At 48.4% G+C, this 7,124-nt stretch overlaps 1 pseudogene across 1 annotated transcript; it reads left to right on the top strand.

Annotated features, from left to right (window-relative positions):
- Window positions 1–1,896: 1,896 nt before the first annotated feature.
- On the top strand, window positions 1,897–6,373 carry LOC146753122 (uncharacterized; annotated as a pseudogene). The gene has a single exon (XR_014940214.1). The product of XR_014940214.1 is annotated as an uncharacterized LOC146753122 (transcript).
- The last annotated feature ends 751 nt before the right edge of the window (window positions 6,374–7,124 follow it).

Below are 7,124 nucleotides of genomic sequence, written 5' to 3'. Positions count from 1 at the left end.
TATGAAGGCCCACCAGATGTGGTTCCTTGCTAGACCAGCTCTTCTCTAACAGTGAAGGACTGGTTGGAGTTTAGAAGGTTGGGGACTGTCTTGGGCAGAGTGGCCATGAAATGGTAGAATTCTCTATTCTTGGAGATGTCAGAAGGGTGACTAGCAAAACTACTATCCTGAACTTCTAGAGGGCGGACTTTGACCTGTTCAGAACACTTGTAGCACGGGTCCCTTGGGAGTCGCTCCATATGTGTAAAGGGGTCCAGGAAGCCTGGACACTCCTCAAGATGGAAATCTTAAAGGCACAAGATCAGGCTGTCCCTGAATGCCATCAGGTGAGCCATAGGGGAAGAAGACCAGTGTAGTTGAACTGGGAAAAACTGTTGAGACTCAGGAAGAAAAAGAGAATCTCCATCGTCCAGAAGAAGGGACAGGATACTTGGGGAGATTACAAGGAAGTTGTTAAGGTATGAAGGGAGGAAGTTAAGAAGCTACCTTACTTCCTTGTCCATTAGTCCATGCCCAGAGCTTCTCAGCCATGCCCCTGTCAACTGTAAGCTCCATGCAGAGGTCAAATGGGACACATAGGGCACAGCCTTCTGCTGGGTGGATACAAGTGTTGGTTGAACTGGACGGGACAAGCCCTCCCACCATGCCCTCCTGGGAAAATGGCCACCCCAAGAATGGCAGTCTGCCTCCTCCATGACCCCATCTGAAATGCTCCTTCACTGACTGATTAAATGGCTTGAAACCAGGTCCAAAGGGCGAAGGGAGGGGAACTGGATCTGACAGGGAAGGGCTGAGGGATGTTGTTGGTGTTGGAGATTGCAGGGAAAGCCTCTGAGTTGTTCCATAGGACTGTGGGAGGATTCCTCAGAGAAAGTCTTGTTACCAGTACCCCGTCCTAAATCTTACTGTGTACCCTCTGGGGGTAACCCCAACCTGCTGCTGCCCAAAATTGCCTGTAGACCAGTGCGGGTAGCGTGAGAAATAAATGGGACAACTCAAGAGAAAACCACAGAGCATTTCCTTTCATGCAGGCTGCTGCTTCTGAGCAAGGCCCTGAACACCAGTACCACAGTGTAGATGCAAGGCCCAGCCAGGCTAAATCAAAGCATGCTTCTTGAAGGAGATGATTTCTGAAGAGTCTTTACACTAATGAGACAACCACAAACATTCACTCAGCGAACTCCAAATCTCTGTGCCTTTGCGGGCCTAGGGTCTTATTTGTCTCACAGAGACATGGTGGGATGGTTTCCACCTCTGAACTGTAGCAAAGTAGGTACAGGCTCTTCATTATGATTAGGCAATGAAGATGAAGAAAGGCTGCTGCTCTCTGTGAGAGTGCACTGAGCTCTACCTGGGGATGGCAGAGGAGCCAGCTGAGAACTGATGGAAAGTTCTCAAAGTGGAGAGCAGCAGATTCTGTTCCTTGCTTCCCGATCAGGAAGAACAAGAGGAGGGGGACAAGCAGGTATCTGAGTTACAGCTGGGATGGAATTGTTTTCTTCAGACTGTCTGCTATGGTGCAGTGTTTTGGTTCTAAGAGAAAAACAATGTTGATAACACTCTGATGTTTACAGGTGCTGCTAAGCAGTGTTCTACTGAGCCAAGGCCATGGTCAGTGGAGTGCTCAAGGAGCTGGGAAGGAACAGACTGCGCACAGCTGACTGGAAGTGGCCAAAGGGATGTTTTGTAGCACCTGACAGCAAGCAGAAATTGTATTGAAAGCAGTGGCAGTTCATCTCAGTCTTTTCACTGCCCAGGGCCCAGCTGAGCATCAGTCTGGTGGTGATGAGCAAGTGCTTGTGCATCAGTTGTTACATACGATTCCATATCAACAGATATATAGTGATATCTATTACTCCTCTCCTTTTATATCTCTTAGAAAACTGCTTTGTTAAATGTTGTATTAGGCGAGTGTGCGCTTTTCGGGCTGTGACGAGATAGGTCCATCCCCATGCCATCAAGATATATGGTGTATACGTTTCCAGTGGGCGTACACGAAGGGCATAGGGTATATATACGTGTGTTAGCTTCAATAAATCGCCATTTTACTGCTCATCATATTGGTGTCATATCAGTAATTGGTCAAGCTGCAAACTTCCAGAGAACACTGACAAGATAAAGGTAACAAATGGTGACCCCGGACGTGATTGGAAGTGGAGCAGCTATAATTCTAACGGCGAAGGTTCTCACTGCGGAGCGGTAATTATTTACTCGCGGAGTGGTGAAAGACTGGGACGGGAGGATTGGCCATAACTCTTCGTCAGGCAGTAGGGAGAGCTCGGAACCCCCTCGGTACGGTTGGGGAAGCGCCAGGTTGGGGCCAGGTGGGATACGTTTGGCCGGAGGCGACATGGAAGCCGTTATTAAGGTGATTCTGCATGCATGTAAAACTTACTGTGGGAAGGATGTTCCTTCTAAGAAGGAGATTGCTGCAGTTCTTTCGCTGCTAGAGAAGGAGGGGATGTTAACATCTCCCTCTGATTTATATGATCCCAATAACTGGGATGCGCTCACAATGGCGCTTTCACAAAGGGTGCTGGCCACCCGAAAAGTTACAGAGTTCAAGGTCTGGGGATTAGTCTTGGAGGCGCTTAAGGCGGCAAGGGAAGAGAAGATTGCTGGGGATCGGGCTAGGGAACTGTTGGGGTTGGGGGCGAGGGGAACCGGGGGGGGTCTCATCTCTCCTACAGATCCAAAGGAGGAGAAGATGGCGCCGACCCCCTCGGCTCCAACTGACGTAACACCTTCAAGAACAAAGAAGGAGGAAGTTGAACAAGACCACTCAGCTCCAGAGTACACCCCGCCCCCACCTCCCTATCCAGCACGGAGACTATATCCTTCATTAAAATCATTTATGGATGAAGGGGGAGGGGGACCCTCGGTGGAATGTACTGTTGCTCTCTGCACAACTGATAAGAGGGCAGTGGGGGAGGATAGTACTGTCTCACTGCCAGGTTCTGCCTGTTGCTCTGGTCACTCCCCTGAAGGGGCGGATCACTCCGCCCAGCAAGGGGAGGGAGGGAGTGGTACTTCGTTACTGTCTGGTCCTGCCTGTTGTTCTAGCCACTCCCCTGAAGGGGCGGATCACTCCGCCCAGCAGGGCACTGGATGTGGGCGTAGCACTTCGATGCAGACGGCCCCGAGACACGCCCAGGAGGGGTGTGGTCCTGTGGCATCTGGCCCGTGGAGCCCGCCCACACTCACAGACTGGGCTCGGGTGAGGGAGGATCTCAGAGCAGCCGATGTGATGGATACTTTTGCCTTTCCAGTAACAGTGAATACAGAGGGTAGAGCTTGGACCACTTTAAACTCTAAGGCGGTCACTCGCCTTGCGGATTTGGTCAAAAACAAAGGCTTGCGCTCTCCAGTGACTATGTCGGCAGTTGAGGCTCTCATGGCCTCTAGTCTTCTGCCTTATGATGTGGTCAGCCTTATGCGTGTCATCCTTGAGCCTGTGCAATATACCTTATGGTATGACGAGTGGAATAGGCTGCTTCAGGTTGTGGTAGCCGCTGCGACCCGCGATAATAACCATCCGGCTAATGGCCAGGGTCGAAAAGACAAGACGACTCTTGCGCGTCTTCAGGGGTTAGCAGATGGCATGGTGGGATCCCCGGAGGGCCAGGCGAATGCGCTTAGAGCAGGGGAGTTGGCAGCGCTTACGACCGCAGCCCTTCAGGCTCTGCGGATGGTGGCTAAGGTTGCAGAACCTGTGCTCCCATGGACAGACATCAAACAGGAGCCCTCCGAGCCATTCTCTGATTTTGCGAATCGCTTGATCCGTGCGGTGGAGGGGTCTGACCTCCCAAAGGGGGTCCAATCTTTAGTCGTGATAGATTGTCTTAAACAAAAATCGCTGCCAGACATTCAACAGATTATAAGGGCGGCATCTGGGACTTTGAACACTCCAGGAGAGATCATCAAGTACGTGCTAGATCATCAGAAAAATGCACCATTGACTAATGAGGGATTTGTAACTGCCATGCAGGGGATGCCTGCTGCAGTAATGGCAGCCTCTCGAGTTGGGGAAAATAAGGATAAGGGCCCGTGCTTTAAGTGTGGACAGCTTGGTCACCTTAAAGCCCAATGCCCTAAGAGGTTTAATCAGAAGGAATCACAGGGACTGGGGGAACCTTGTCAATTGTGTGGTTGGGCTGGACATGATGCACATCAGTGTCAAAAATTCAAGGTTTTGCCACAGGAAAACTGGTACGGGAGGGTGCCAATGGCCCAGGGCTCCTTCCCACTCTTTTAAACTGGGCCAAGGGTGCAGACCTCATAGTGGCGTTGATCATGGACCTCCTGATCGGCCGCCTAAGGAATCCTGAATCGACAGAGCGCAAAAGAAGAGCTTTCTCGTGGATACCGAAGAAAAAGAAACCTGAGAACTCAGAGAAACAACCCTTGCTGCCAACGAGAACTACCATGCTAATGCTGTTGTGCCTTTTGTGTCTGTGTTGGTCGCCGGTGGGGGGCATTCATTTGATTCAACAACCGGGGAACTTATGGGTTACATGGGCTAATCAGACAGGAAGAACAGACTTTTGTCTTGCATTACAGTCAGCTACGTCACCCTTTCAAACATGCCTTATAGGGGTCCCAGAATGGGATGACTCTGCGTTTAAGGGTTACCTTGGGAAAAAGAGTGGCTGTTTGCGGTTCTGCAATGGACTAGAAAGAACTTGGAGGTGGCTGGGAAATGATTCTGTATACTATCTCGGAAGGAAAATGGCTTGTACTATTTGTAGGTTAAACATCACTCTTCCCGAGGAGCCCCAGCAGCTGGATTTACTTGGCTCACAAATGGTACAAAATGATACCTGGGACAAGAATAGCTCACAATGGTTGTCCCCTGGGTGCATGATCTTTGGCTCAATGAAAAGGTTGTCTCTGACTAGGCAGCAACTTCTTGGTCCAGAGGGCCCCTACTGGGACCCGAAAACTAATCAAACTGTCCCCTATACCCTTGTGTATCCCCGTGATGATGAGACCTTTGATATTGATGGAGGATACTGTGGGTTTTACCCTAACGGATCGGTGCCTTATCGTTCTGGAGATTGTCCTATAAACGTCTCAATAGGTGAGATTGTTAATATTAGCAGGACGGATGGGTCTGTCCGAAAGGTCGACTGTGAAGATATGGCATTCAACACAGGTTGTTGTGTTTTCCCTATCCCTAAAGGATCATTTTCATTCATGGGAGAACTTTGGAACAATGATACAGCAAAAGCCTTACCACCAGGGATATTTCTTATTTGTGGTGATCGTGCTTGGCAAGGGATTCCAGCAAACCCGGTGGGAGGTCCATGCTATCTGGGGAAATTGACCATCTTATCCCCAAGTATCTTTGAGATCTATAAGGCATCTAATCATTTGCGAGCCAAAAGGGATATGCATGCTCTGGAGCCTGACTGCGGGGACGACGTAAGGTTATGGGGACCCACTGCTAGAGTCTTTGCTTCTTTCCTTGCTCCCGGGGTGGCTGCTGCACACGCTTTAAAAGAAATCGAGAGATTGGCCTGCTGGACTGTTAAACAGGCTAATGTTACCTCTCGGCTACTCTCAGATTTGCTTATAGATGTAGAGAGCATTAGACACGCTGTGCTCCAAAACAGAGCGGCAATTGATTTCTTACTTCTGGCACAAGGTCATGGGTGTAAGGACTTTGAAGGGATGTGTTGTTTTAACTTGAGTGATCATAGTGAGTCGTTGCACAAGAAGTTGGAGTGGTTACAAGAACACACCAAGAAGGTTGGCATCCAGGATGATCCTTTTGGAGATTGGTTGGGAAGTCTGTTTGGAGGTATTGGGCCATGGCTCAAACAGCTACTTAAGGCATTAGTGATAGGGCTTCTTATATTTCTTGCATTAATGATATGTGTGCCATGTATATTTAGATGTCTACAAGGTTGTTTACAACGTATGATAGAAGGAGTGTTCAATGAGAAAATGGAGTTCCAGCGGTTATACGCGAAACTCTGAGCAGAAGGATGAATGTTATAATATAACCAAAGGTGCCTTGAACGTATTAGTTAGAAACTACTAATATTGTTAGATATAGCATCGCTTATCTCTGCATGCTTTGCAATCTGCATATCTCCTTTTATAAATTACTTGTTTAGATAAGGACTAACACCTTTATATAATTTAGATTAGGATTAGCGTTCGCGTTGTAACGGGATAAGGCTTTCTTGGCATGGGGAGGGGGAAATGTTGTATTAGGCGAGTGTGCGCTTTTCGGGCTGTGACGAGATAGGTCCATCCCCATGCCATCAAGATATATGGTGTATACGTTTCCAGTGGGCGTACACGAAGGGCATAGGGTATATATACGTGTGTTAGCTTCAATAAATCGCCATTTTACTGCTCATCATATTGGTGTCATATCAGTAATTGGTCAAGCTGCAAACTTCCAGAGAACACTGACAAGATAAAGGTAACAGTTAAAACCCACAAGTTGTACTTTTTTTCCCAGTTCTCATCCCCATCCCACTGGGAATGGGGCAGTGCACAAAGCACTGTGTGCTGCTGAGCCACATGTTGGGTTCAACAACCACCATCATTTTGGTGCCTGATGTGAGAATCCAAGGGTTGAGATAACAGCACATCTGTCCAGAGTGGACAGGGCTTTGTGGGAGCTGGAGATGTGCAGGCCATGGTGCTGATAGTTTCCCTATTTGTGAAGCTTGCTGAGTCTTCTCATGAAGCTGCATTGCACAGCTCCTTGCTTGCTGCTTGTTTTCCCTGCTGCATTATTTGTCAACTCTGGATGCTGGATTAGGGTATTTATTTTGCTATGCTGTTTGACCTTGGTTTGTACCACGATAAAATTGGCAAAGTGAAGTTTTGTGCACATTCAGCTCTTTGGACATCTTTGGGTTTTGGAAGTAATATTGGTGGTATGATTAGGAATTACACATTTTACACTGTCGTCTCTGGGAGCCCAGGGGTATTCAAGGAGTGACTGGATATTGTGTTGAGGGACATGGTTTAGTGGGAGCTCTTGGTAATAGGCGAACGGTTGGACTGGATGATCTTTTAGGACTTTTCCAGCCTTGGTGATTCTAGAATTCTAGGACTGAGGTTAAACATTATTCAGGAATATCAGTGAGAGATCTGTTTCT

This window comes from Coturnix japonica, unplaced genomic scaffold (assembly GCF_054131305.1).
Source record: "Coturnix japonica strain WE unplaced genomic scaffold, WE-NBRP24 Scf039, whole genome shotgun sequence".
In the NCBI taxonomy this organism is placed as follows: Eukaryota; Metazoa; Chordata; class Aves; order Galliformes; family Phasianidae; genus Coturnix; species Coturnix japonica.
The sequence above is the reverse complement of the archived record's forward strand: the minus strand, read 5'-3'. Positions and strand labels throughout refer to the sequence as shown.